We start from the raw sequence: 13939 nt of genomic DNA, 5'->3' as shown, positions 1-13939 counted from the left end.
CTAGGGTGACCAGATAGCAAATGTAAAAAATCGGGACGGGGTGGGGGTAGTAGATGCTTATATAAGAAAAAGCCCCCAATATTGCGACTGTCCCTATAAAATTGGGACATCCGGTCACCCTAGATTATACATAGAACTATTATATTTCATATTTGTATTACAACATAGCAAATAAGTTATTAGGGACATTGCTAGAACTTTCCTATGATTTTTACCTTATGATAACATTTGCTAATTTTCTCTTCCCTGATATAGTTTTTAAATGACGTAAATGTTCCATTGCCATGCCATGTTTAAAAAAAATGAAAAAGCAATAGTCTATAGGAATTAATTAGGAAACTAGCTCTGCCTCACTTTTGCTTTGACACTGCATCATATATTTGTTAAAGAACCATCCAGAGAATATAACATTGCTTGGTGTTGTGTGACTCTCTGAAAGAGAATTGTATATGCTGAAATGGCAAAGACAATCTGGTGCATAATTAGGACCATAACTCAGGGTATGTCTACACTATGAAATTAGGCTGAATTTATAGAAGTCGATTTTTTAGGAAGCGATTTTATAAAGTCAATTGTGTGTGTCCCCATTAAGCGCATTAAGTCGGTGGAGTGTATCCACAGTACGGTGGCTAGTGTCGACTTTCAGAGCGTTGCACTGTGGATATCTATCCCACAGTTCCCGCAGTCTCCGCTGCCCATTGGAATTCTGGGTTGAGCTCCCAGTGCCTGACAGGGCAAAAACATTGTCACGGGTGGTTTTGGATACATGTCATCAGTCGCCCCTCCCTCCGTGAAAGCAATGGCAGACAATTGTTTCATGCCTTTTTTCTGTGCGCCTCCCCGTGTTCTTGGCCATCTAGGTGACGAGGCTATGGAACTTGGGGAGGAGGGCAGACGGTTATACAGGGGCTGCAGTGGCGGTCTGTGCTCCTGCTGCCTTTCCTGCAGCTCCACCAGATGCCTGAGCATGTCAGTTTGCTTCCACATTAGGCTCATTGGCCTCTGGGATGGAGATGATAGGGGGAGCGTAGAAACATTTGCAGCTGCGGGAGGAAAAAAAGCGAAAGTAGTATTTAAAAAGATACATTTTAGAGAACAAAGGGAAGACTATTTCACACTGAATCAAGCGATTCACATTACATACCACATGTGCTTTGCCCTTCCCGCCCCCACCACATGGCTAGTATCAGGAAAGATCCCTCTCTGTCAAACGCGAACAGCTCAGCATGAATGGGCCTCCACCCATCGCATGGCAAAGGCTTTTAGAGTACCTGCAGGAGAGCTTCATGGAAATGTCCCTGGAGGATTTCTGGTCCATCCCCAGACACATTAACAGACTTTTCCAGTAGCTATACTGGCCATGAATGCATCCCAAGTCTTCAGGGCAAAATTAAACATTAAACACGCTTGCTTTTAAACCCTGTATTATATTTACAAAGGTACACTCACCAGAGGTGCCTTCTCCGGCTTCATGGTCCGGGAGCTCACCTTGGGAGGATTGGGAAGGTATTGGCTCCAGGGTGATGAACAGTTCCTGGCTGCCGGGGAGAAGGGATTCTCTGCTTGCCTGCTGTGTGCTTGCCTGATGCATGGATTCTTCTCCCCATACAGCGATCAGATCCAGTACCTCCCGTTCGGTCCATGCCGGAGCTCTTTTGCAATTCTGGGACTCCATGGTCACCTGTGCTGATCAGCTCGCCACGCTGGCCAAACAGAAAATGACATTCAAAAGTTCCCGGGGCTTTTCCTGTCTACCTGGCCAGTGCATTTGAGTTGAAAGTGCTGTCCAGAGTGGTCACCATGGAACACTCTGGGATAGCTCCCAGAGGCCAATACTGTTTCATTGTGTCCACACTACCCCAAATTCAACCCGGCAATGTTGATTTCAGCGCTAATCCCCTCATCAGGGAGGAGTACAGAAATTGATTTTAAGAGCCCTTTAAGTCGACAAAAATGGCTTCGTCGTGTGGATAGGTGCAGGGTTAAATTGAACTAACATGGCTAAATTCGACCTAAACTCATAGTATAGACCAGGACTCAGAATTTATTCTGTATGTGTGTGGGTTTTGTATGTAAAACTCTTAGTATTATTTTAACATTGAGGTTTTTCTGTTTCATACATAGACATTTTTACTAGTTTTTGGAAAGTACTTCTGCACTGAATTAGGTAATTCATTTGTCAAAACACAGGAGGCAGGGAAAGAGAGAGGTTTAAATAATGTACCCCCATATGGAGGCCAAAAAATTCAGAATGCTTAATGGTAGGTGACTTGACCATTGATTCTGCTGGAAATTGTAGGTGTGGAGTCAATTCTGGTGTAACCCTTCTGCCCATCTAAGTTGGCAGCAACAAGGGCCGGGTTCTGTATCTAGGGGTTCTGTTTCAATAATGCAATGCAAAACCGGCTCGAGTCCCCACCCAGTGACCTGGGACAATTACATACCACCCCCCTGGGAGCCTCTAAGAGGCAATACTTCCCCTCTCGCAAGCACGGAGTCTGAGTGTAGCAGAAAATGTTTAATAACATGAGGTAAACGACATCAGCATTAAATTGGAAAAAAACACCACAAACAGGATTCATAACACAAACCATGAGCAAAAGACCCCCCCAGCAAATTGGGCTGTGTCCTTTCCCTTTGGTTCTTGAATCCAGCAACCCAAAAATCACCCAGAGTCCCCAAAGTCCAACACCCCCAAAGTCTCTTGGGTCCAGCAACCACCCAAAGTCCCAAAAGTCCAACAACTCCCAGAGTCTCTGTCCCTGGTCAGTGCAGCCCCAGAGTAAAAGGGGGGCACGCAGGGTGTTAAGGGCACCTTACGTGATCCAAGGCCGGCCAGCTGTCTCTCCGTGGGGTTCTGCCGCAGCCTTCACCACGAGCCAGTCCACTTCCTGCCGTCCCACGAACTCCTCTGCTCTACGAGCCGCTCTAGCCGTCCCCGCAAACAGCTCCACTCGCCGTTCCTTGGGCCGCTCCAACCGTCCCCACAAGGCTCCGCACCGCTCGCTGCTCTTCCAGTCTTCCCTGCAAATTGCTCCGCCAGCTGCTTAGCAATATAGCTTCAGGCTCCCCTACTAGTTAACACAGCACTCAGTGATCTCATCTCTTAATAACTTTAGCTCTTTTGTGATTTCAGCTGCTAGTGATTTCAGCTCATAGTAGGGGAGCCCCAGTGCTGGTGCACCATTGGCCCAAAGTGAATTCAGCTCAGCAGCCTGTAACTAGACTCCTAGTCGAATCAAAGTTAGCTCTGACATTCAACAGTGAAAAGAGGAGGTGGTGCAATTGGTGTTTCAGGCCCTCAAAGGGGGCCCATACCATCAGGTACAAATACCTGCCCCCATCCTCTCTCAATCCACTGGGTTTTGTAACCCATGCCCCTTGTCAAGCAAGTGCTACTTAGGTAATGGTGAGTCCTTCTGTCATACAACAGTTCCACTGGCCTTGATTCACAGAATCAGGGTAACAAAACTTTATTCTTCCTGCCCCAATAACAGAGAAACTGGGGATCCCACACCAGCCAAAGTAACCACTTTTAGTTGCTGTTGTTTCATGCCAGGCGAGTGGGTGTGCCTATGCAAACAAGATCAGCCCCTGGAGTTCTTTTCCACACTCGCCATAACTCACCACCAGATGTCAGGGTAGAGCTCATCCTGACTCTGCTTACATCGGTAATATGCTGTGAAATCAATTCCAGTATACCAGCTACCATTGATGGTCCAGCATAGACGTAACAGGAAGCAAACCAGTAAGACTTTTTTTCAAAGTATGCTTGGAATACTTAGAAAGTACTAAAAACCACTATCTGCTAAAAACTTTTTTGAAGTGCACATTGCTGACCCTACAAATCCTCAGAACTGGATTGTTTGAGTAATTTGAATACCATAGTTTACTTCCTTATCAAGACATGCTAGGTGAGATGAAATTCAGTCACTAGTCTTGTAAATATTTTAGAAGGAAATTAATTGGAAAGAATGTAATCTGGTGAGCGATGGGGAAGAGACAAAGATGAAGCCCCAGATTGTCTGCTGTAGCCAGTTTCTGGTGGTCCCACAAGAATGTGGGGCAGACATTCAGGAAGCCAGTTATAGTATTCTGCTTCTCTAGGGGATCTATGCCATCCCTCCCCCCTGGAATAGTTATCACAGTCTGAGAACAGCTGTTTAGTTTTCCAGGAGCCACCTGCCAGCTAGGGATTTCCAGAGCACAGCAGCAACACTCCAGCCATGCTCCGTCCCCTCCTTGTTATGCCATGAATGTTTAGGGGCTGATTGTGTTATCTCCATGCTGACAGGGTTTCCCTGGAAGAATCTACAGCTATGGAGACCTGGCCAGTTTCTGGCCCCTTTGTTCTGAGTGATTCAAGAGGGCTGGACTGGACAAGAGACTCCAGCCCAAAGTGAATAAACAGACTCTGCATTGGGAATCTGTTGTCAGAATTGGAGATATCTTCTCCTGACCTCAGAGCACCAGGTTAGCTTGCTCAAATTCCCTTCACCTGATCCTGTATTTGGTCAGTGAATCTACGTAGTTTCACATCCACTAGTTACACTCTACCCTTTGCTTTGACCCACACCCAGCCCTTCTTCCTTCTGTTGCTGTACAGACAGATCCCAGAAAGCAGTGTTTTGCAGCATGCAAGGTTATGGAATCTCCAAGCATATCTCCTCAGAAGCTTTCCCCCATCCTATTGAGTGAAATCATGCTAGTCCTACTGCTTTTAGGGCTTTCTGAGCTTGTAGATGGGGGGGTGAATGGTAAGCGCTGACTCTCAAAGTAACTGTCTTAGCAAAAACAACAAAGAGTCTGGTGGCACCTTAAAGACTAACAGATTTATTTGGGCATAAGCTTTCGTGAGTAAAAACATCCGAAGAAGTGAGGTTTTTACTCACGAAAGCTTATGCCCAAATAAATCTGTTAGTCTTTAAGGTGCCACCAGACTCTTTGTTGTTTTTGTAGATACAGACTAACACGGCTACCCCCTGATACTTGTCTTAGCAAAATAATGCTGCTTATGCAATGAGAAATCTTGTAAGTTAGTAATTTTGTGCTTTAACTATAACAATTTAGTGGAACAAAAACTGGAAGTTTTACCAGTTCTGCTCCTAAGCAACATGATTTCAGACATTGCTTGACCTCTGATATTTAATTGCAAGAATTCAGACCTGTTGTAACTATATATGAAATAAGACTTCAGCAGCAGACCACAAAATGAACAATGTACTATACTGTTGTTTTTTCTGTATGTAATTTATGGTTTCCCTTGTAGCATCTCAAATGCCTACGTATAAAAAATTCAGATATGATATTTTTATGATGTCATGATGAGACCAAATAGCTCAAGGGTAGTTCTCATAACAAATTATTTCAGAAATCTGCTTCAAATTAAGTTTCATGGTATAGTTAGAGGTGGGGTTTTTGTGTGTATGTGTGTTGATAATATAGATGTGAAATATCAAAGTTTTAAAATATGTCTCAATTGCTAAACTCTGATATTGTAATATTAAAAAAAGGAAAAAAACATTTACCTAAAGGAAAAATAAAATGAAATGTCTGTTGCCCCTCATTAAAATCTACAATTTGTGGGTGAGTTCTGGGATAAAACAAATACAAACAATGTTCTTCAGTTTTTAACACATAAGTCCCATCAAAGTCTTCCGATAAATAGCTAATTAATTATTAATTAAAAAGGACAATACCTAAGAACTAACCCCAGATCCCTAGAATAATAAAGTAGAACTGCCCTCAGGATCAGAACTGGGTGAATACTGCATAAAAGTACTCGTAGACATTCCAAATATTCCTTGATATTATTCACAAACCTTTCACCAAACATTCACCAGAGTAATTTTGACTACAAGAATGTTCAGGAAAACAAAATTTTCACAAATATATGTGTGTTGATGCAAAGGTTTGTGCCAAGAGACTTATTCAGTCACTTTTGTTTATAAGTCTCAACCATCTAGTCAGGGAGCAGAAACATTATTATATAGCAAATACATAACACAGGGCAAATTACGAATTGTGAACTGCAGATTTTCAGAGAATATTACAAAGAAACTCTGTGCTGAAATTTTCATAATAAATGCACTGAATTATTTCAATTTGTAAAAATCAGTCTCATTTATGAAAAAAGGGGTTAGTTTTTCTATGAATAGTTTGCCTTGCTCAGTTCAGCATACATTCTGAAACAATAAATTCAACTTTGCCATATATGAAATTTACTTAAGCAATGACTCCAATTAACAAGCTTTAGACAAATTCTCTCCATTTTCCTCAGTTGCTCCCAAAATACATAGTTTTCTATTGTATTTTATCTGAAGTTTTGGTAGGTACAAAAGTGCCACTGCTGTACTTAATACCAAAAAAAGCACCATTTTCAAAATGGACTGTGCAACACTGTTAACTTGTCAATCGTTCTGACCCATTCACCCACTGTGGCTGGAGCACTGGTCTTATTTTGCACTTTTCTCAGTGCAGTATACCAGCTGCTCTCCCAGCCTTTAAAGAGATGTTATTACATGTTTTAGCCCATTTTATGATTCCTTCATAACATCTGGCCCATTGGGAGCTGGGAATACTGCAGCTCAGGTTTCAGCCTATTTTGATATATCACCGCCACATGCTTATCTGTCTGACAGCCCATCAAGAATGAAAGAAAATCAGGATCTGATATTCCTGTTTTTTCTAATGTGAAAAAGAAAAGGAGATAACTTTTGTGCAGAAAAAAATTAAGGCCATCATAAACAGTATTTTAATGTTCTAGTTCACGTTTAGACTTAGGTTTATGATGGAGAAATCACATCTTTTTGGGAGGGGCGGGGGGGGTAAGGAGCGGAGCTTGTCCTGCTATGAAATCCTAGCACCTGATTCTGATCCCAGTTACACTGGCATAAATCAAGAACAACATTGACCTAATTTCAGTTGCTCTAGATTTACACTGTATATGAGAACAGAATTTGGCCCATAATGCTGATCTGAAGGAGAACTCCTAATAAAAACTTTGTGTAATTGTAATAACTTCTGTGGCATACTCTGATATCACAAAAGTTGGAATATGATACCTTCACTCAGTCTGTATCTAGTAGAAAAGGCAGTTGGGTTGTTAGGGTGCAAGCTTTTATTCAAAATCTAATATCTGAAATAATAGATATTTTTGAAATAATAGATATATGGGGGGGGGGGGGATGATAGCTCAGTGGTTTGAGCATCAGCCTGCTAAACATAGGGTTGAGAGTTCAATCCTTGAGGGGGCCACTTAGGGATCAGGGCAAAATCAGTACTTGGTCCTGCTAGTGAAGGCAGGGGGCTGGACTCAATGACCTTTTAAGGTCCCTTCTAGCTCTAGGAGATGGGATATCTCCATCAATTTAATTCTTAATTCAATAATAAACAATACAGAAAATTACTGGTTAAATACATTTTCTAATGTATTTTAGTTGTAGGCATATTTTTCCTTTTCACATTTTCTACAGTGCACATAAGTACAGGCAGTCCTCAGACTTACGACACAATTAGTTCCTGAAAATTGCGTTGTAACTCGAAACCGCAATCCACTCCATTGCAGGACTGAGCATTGTAAAGTCAAACCAACATTGTAAGTTGAATCAGGATGTCAATTCAGAAACGTTGTAAGTGCCGTTTGTTGTAAGCTGTATGTCGTAAAATCGAGGACTGCCTGTATTTTGTTAGAATTTTTTTTAATTCAAATACAAATGGATCCCTACCTGAACACTTCACCAGCTACATGTATTTAGTGAACCTAATGAACTCCCAAAACACACATCCCCTTATCAACAATAACATTTCATGTCTGAGTAATACCCTTTTTTAAAAAAAGTCTTAAAATAACTTAGTGTTAGTCTTGAATTTTTATAGTACAAAGTGGGTTTTGATAAGAAAACTATGTGGTACAGAAAATTGATGTGAATAAGCACTGATATGAAAGATAGCAAGAAATATTACATGAGGCAGCTGAATGAAGAAAAAAAGTAAAGAAACAGGGCTTTAAGAAACTGTTACAAAGAGAAAAGGGTAAGGCAACAGGAAGTAGGAGTTTACAGTTTTGCCAGCTCCCATGATTTTATCGCGTTTCACAATATTTAATGTTTTTTCTTAAAGCTCCAGCTGCTGGAATCAAGAGATTGCATTCAAATTGCAACTTTCTTTTTTTTTTTAAAGAAGTTTCTGTCCTCATGGTTACAGAGAAAAAAGCTTTAAAATGTGAAATTGCTGCACCCTAAAGTCTCAGAAACCAGAGGACTAATAAATTTAGGATTCTTTTATTTTTATTTTCTAAATTTTATGTTTTAAGATAATTTTGTGAGTTTTGTGTCCTCACTCAAAATTTCTGAATACTTGGAGTTAAGAACATAAAAATGGCCATAGTGGGTCAAACCAATGGGTCATCTAGCCCAACATCCTGTCTTCCAACAGTAGCCAATGCCAGAAGCTTCAGAGGGAATGAATGTAACAGGGCAAATATTGAGTGATCTATCCCCTGTTGTCTAGTCCCAGCATCTGTCATTCAGAGGTTTAGGGACACGTAGAGTGTGGGGTTGCATCCCTGACCATCTTGGTAATAGCCATTGATGGACCTATCCTTCATGAATTTATCTAATTCTTTTTTTGAGCCCAATCATACTTTTTGCCCTCACAACATCCCCTGGCAATGAGTTCCACAGGTTGACTGTGCATTGTGTGAAGAAGCAATTCCTTATGTTTGTTTTAAACCTGCTGCCTATTAATTTCATTGGGTGACACCTGGTTCTTGTGTTATGTGAATAACACTTTCTCCACACCATTCATGATTTTAAGGGCCTCTATCGTATCTCTCCTCAGTCATCAAGCTGAACAGTCCTAGTCTTTTTAATCTCTCCTCATGGAAGATGTTCCACACCCCTAATCTTTTGTGTTCCCCTATTCTGTACCTTTTCCAATTCTAATATATCTTTATTGACATGGGGCAACCAGAACTGCATGCAATATTCAAGGTGTGGGCTTGATAGTTGTCTTATCTATCTCTTTCCTAATGGTTTCTAACATTCTGTTAGCTTTTTTGAGTGCTGCTGCACAGTGAGTGGATGTTTTCAGAGAACCATCCACAATGTTTCCAAGATCTCTTTCCTCAGTGGTAACAGCTAATTTAAACCCCATCATTTTGTATGGATAGTTGGGATTATGTTTTTCAATATGCATTACTTTGCATTTATCAACATTGAACTTCATTTGCCATTTTGTTGCCCAGTCACCCAGTTTTGTGAGATCTTTTGTAATTCTTTGCAGTCTACTCTGGACTTAACTAATCTTGAGTAATTTTGTATCATCCGTAAACTTTGACACCACAATAATTACACCTTTTTCCAGATCATTTATAAATATGTTGAACAGCAGTGATCCCAGTACAAATCACTGGGGGATACCACTATTTACCTCTCTCCAACTGTGAAAACTGACCATTTATTCCTACCCTTTGTTTCCTGTCTTTTAACCAGTTACTGATCCATCAGAAGACCATCCCTCTTATCCTATGACTGCTTACTTTGTTTAAGAGCCTTTGGTGAGGGTCCTTATCAAAGGCTTTCTGAAAGTCCAAGTACACTACTGGCTTACCCTTATAGACATGTTTGATGACCTCCTCAAAGAATTCTAATAGATCTGTAAAGCATGATTATCCTTTACAACAGCTGTTTGACTCTTCCGCAACTTACTGTTTTCATCTGTGTCTGATAATTCTCATCTTTACTATAGTTTCAGCTAACATGCCTGGTGCTTACCAGCCTTTAATTGCCAGGATCGCTGCTGGAGCTTTTTTGAAAAATTTGTGTTATGTCAGCCTCTATACCAGATGACTGGAGAAGAGCAAATTTAAGTGATAGGTTACTGTGAAGGGGTGTGCTCCCCACACTTTTCCTGAAAGGGTTAATGTAGGCCAGATGGGTCTATTAATCTATTAGGCAGCAAGCTGGAGGATATTTAGGCTGAGAGGAAAGTCCTAATTAGGAGAAGCTCACCTGTGCAGGAACAGCTGGGCTTCTATAAAACTGGGGAGTTGGTAGCAGAAAGGAGGCTGTAGAGAGGAGGGTTGCAGTCACTCTTCCTGGGAAAGGGAGAGAAAGGGATTTGGACCCAAGCGGAAGGGTTTGTCTAGCAGACCCAGGTGATAGGGGTTAGCTAGATTGGTGGAGAATGCGGGCCTAGGATAGTTAAGGTATGAAGTAGTCCAGGGGAGTCGCAGGAAGATTTCTGCTAGTACAGACCTTGGCTGCTGGAGTTAGGGCCCCTAGGAACTCAGACTACAGAGCGTGCTTTGATTTCCTTACCAGGCACTGAATGAGTGTCACAATCTGGGCAGTGAACTTGAAGTCTGTGATAGAGGGAGGGTACAAACTCCCTCTTTATTACTTATAGGTAAATAAGATAAGGATTAATTATTTAAAGCATGATTTTTCAGAGATGCTTAGCATCTGCAACTCATTAACCTCAACTGGAGTTCAGAGCTCAGCACTTCTGGCACATCAGGTCCTCAAGTATATTCATAAAGCACATACTAAATACTTATTGTCCTCTGGTGACTATGCCTTTCAATGGGACAGTCATCAGTGTTTAATAGACTAAAAGTGGTTCTCCACTGTTGTGACTCAATGTGCCATTGCCTTGTTTATGTTATAATTTTGAAAGGGTTGTACACTTTTGTCCTTTGGACTGTTGATGTTAGCATCCATAAGTGTAGCTTCGATCTCATGATTCAGTGCAGTATTACAGGTTCTTTGATTGAGAAACCAGTTTGTGTATTTAAAAAAAAAAAACGTATCCAGTCACAGATGCCAAACCCAGAGGTGTGAGGGAGTTTGATGAAAATGACATATTAACTTTCAAGTTATATGATTTAAACTGAAAATTGAGTTGATCTCTTTCATTTTCCCCTTCACATACCTGCTCTACTCAAGTATTTTCTGATGAAATGTAAGCATTTGTGTAGATGAGTTAACCCCCAAAAAGAGGAAGCCAAAAATTGGAATAGAAACAGGAGTTCAGATGAGTGAAGTTTGTGCGGCCTGGCGGGGAGATTTTAAAATATACTCAAGGTGAGGAGCAGGCTCTAGGAGTACCACCTCCTTTGATAGCTAATGCTCTGAAATCCAGTAGGTGCTTTTAGAAATCTCCCCGTTCTATTTTTAGATAAAAAACCCACAATTATATATTACTATTGAACTTAAAGCATTAAATCTGAAATCAAAAAATCCAATGTCTATTCACAGGTTAAATTCACCATAGAGTCTACTTCATCTGCCACCAGAATTTGTCATTGCAGAGGTCAATGGGGGCAAAAGTCCGCCATGGAGTAGCATTATAGTGCTACAGGAATTAGGGTGATGAATCAACAAAAAAGTGCCAATGATCCCATGCGAGAGAGACGAGCAATAATGATACGGGAAGCTTTACGTTATATGGGTTCAGTACTTTTTTATATATATTACATATTCTATAAATTACATGTTCTATGATCTTTCTCTCATTTTGCATTTCTGAATGTTTCACAAAAGAAGTGAGGGACAACAACTTCTTGCTGAACAGAAGAAATTCTGCATGTAAATAAGCTGCTGCTTAGTATTTGGGCACTGGTGGAATGAAGTCAATGGAGCTATGACAATTCACAGCAGCTGAGGATACGCCCTTTAGAATTTAATGGAGCAAAGTAAACTGCAAAAGAATTAATCAAAAGATGAATCTCCATCTTCTAAAGGGAGCAATTCAGATTAATTTGTGTTAGAGTTCAGAGATGTCCAAGATAATTATTATTTGCTCTCTTGATTAATTTATTTTATAATAACTTCTCAACATATTCGGTTAATCTTTCTCTAAAAAGAGAAAACATTCTTGTGAAGACAGGCCTTCTTCAATTTGTACAAGACAGAGCTTGTAGAAGGTTGGTGAACTGGAAAAATCAGGAGCTACCATGTTACCTGAGTACACCGAGAAGGACCGTAACCTGAAAGTGTATACTCTATTCTGTGCTTCTAATGTTGAGCCATATTGTTCTCTCCCATAGTAAAATGTCCAAGAGGTGGCTATGGGGGAGAAAAATGCCGCAATGTTCCCCTCATAAAACTTCGTCCACATTATTCTAGCAGGAGTGGTTTGCTCTCTCAGTGTAACAGGCCGTCGATCCAGCCCTCAGTCATCTAGGCTACCAGGAGTCTACAGGAGGTGACGATTATATGCATGGAAGGTCTGTGCTTTTGTCCCTTACTTCTTCCTTCCCTGGTAGCGTGGCTCTAGTGGAGTCTTGCTGTGAGAGACTATCCTGGCTGCAGCTGCCCCAGGGAGCTCCTAGAAGGCAGCTTTGCTACATGGAGGGGCTATGTGGATCAGGTAATACAGCAGCTGTTTCCATTGCCTTTACTCTGTAAATTGCAGGGCTGGTGGGAACCTTTATAAATTCTTAAACCTTATGATGGCAACCAATATATCCTATACAGACCACTTGTATCATTTGTTCAGTGCCTTTGCAGTTATAATTACAGTTCCTGCCAAAAAAGCAATGCTAATCTAACCATAGATTAACCTCAGCCAGCCCTCACTGTGCCTTCTACCCAATGCCCAAGAAAAAAGGTAAGTTTTGCAATGTGTCTGCAAGGTTAACAAATCCAGGCCCTGGCAGACCAATAGGAGAAAGAAGAACAGGAGTACTTGTGGCACCTCAGAGACTAACAAATTTATTAGAGCATAAGACTACAGCCCACTTCTTCGGATGCATAAGGTGCCACAAGTACTCCTGTTCTTCTTTTTGCGGATACAGACTAACACAGCTGCTACTCTGAAACCTGTCAATAGGAGAAACACATTCCAGAGTTGAGGGGGTCTTCCCAGAGTGCCAAAAGCTCCCTCAGCTTGAGTGCCTCTATTGGTGGTTGCTGCAGTGGGATGGGACAAGAACAGAGGCAGTCACTAAGATAACCAAGTCTTAAGCCATTTAGGGTTTTTCAGGTCAAAACAATACCAGGCAGTTATACTTCCCCTAAAATTTCCTCCAAATGTGAGCCCCTCAAGAAGAAGAGATGAGAAACTGTACTTCTGGAATAGCTGCTATTTTCTGTTTTTAAAATAATGGGTAATATAAGTGATAATCATAGGGTTAAAAGGGACTGCAAGGGTTACCTAGTCTAACCCCCCCTAATCTAGTCCAACTTCTAGTCTAAGATGTACTACTACTAAAATAAAATTAATTTAATGACTGGATTATTTTGATAATGCCCTTTTCTGCATGGTATACATATAGTTTAAATACATGAACTAATATTTATATAGTAGGTATAAGGTTAAAGTAAAGAACATCCATAGATTCTCAATATCTTTGGCCCTACTCCAGCTGTTTTGTGCCACTCTGGTAGTGCAAAGCAGCCATAAAGTGAATAGTTTAAGGCTTTTGAGGCTCCTCCTTGCATAGGGGAATCTTTGGATGGCACCTCCTACCCCTGGCATAGGGGTTGTGGCTGGGATAAAGAAGTGGTGGCTGAGACTTCCCTGCATCATGATGGTCCCCAGCAACCCTTAAGGTTGCAAGAAGCCTGGCATAAGTTAGAGCTGCTTTAATTTACACCAGGGATCAAATCAGCCCCAGCCTGCCCTAGGGTCAGGGGAGCACAAAAATGATTTGACCCCAACTTTTCCCCCACTTCCCTCAGATCTTGCATTGAGCACCACTCAACTGGACCATAAAATCTGGTCCCCTAAATCCACTATGGGATAGCATAATACTGGCAATTATCAGCACTGTCATGATGGAGAGCTAGTATTGATTCCTGGTGTTACTTTTTTTATTCTGAAGGGAATCCTGTCCAGCACTCTTAGTGTGTGACACAAACCTTCAGAAGTTGGAGGGATGATAGACAGAGACAAACACCTACAAGATCTTTATCAAGCATTCGTAAAACTA

Source organism: Trachemys scripta, chromosome 6 (genome assembly GCF_013100865.1).
Source record: "Trachemys scripta elegans isolate TJP31775 chromosome 6, CAS_Tse_1.0, whole genome shotgun sequence".
NCBI classification, from domain to species: Eukaryota; Metazoa; Chordata; order Testudines; family Emydidae; genus Trachemys; species Trachemys scripta.
This window is presented reverse-complemented; position numbering follows the sequence as displayed.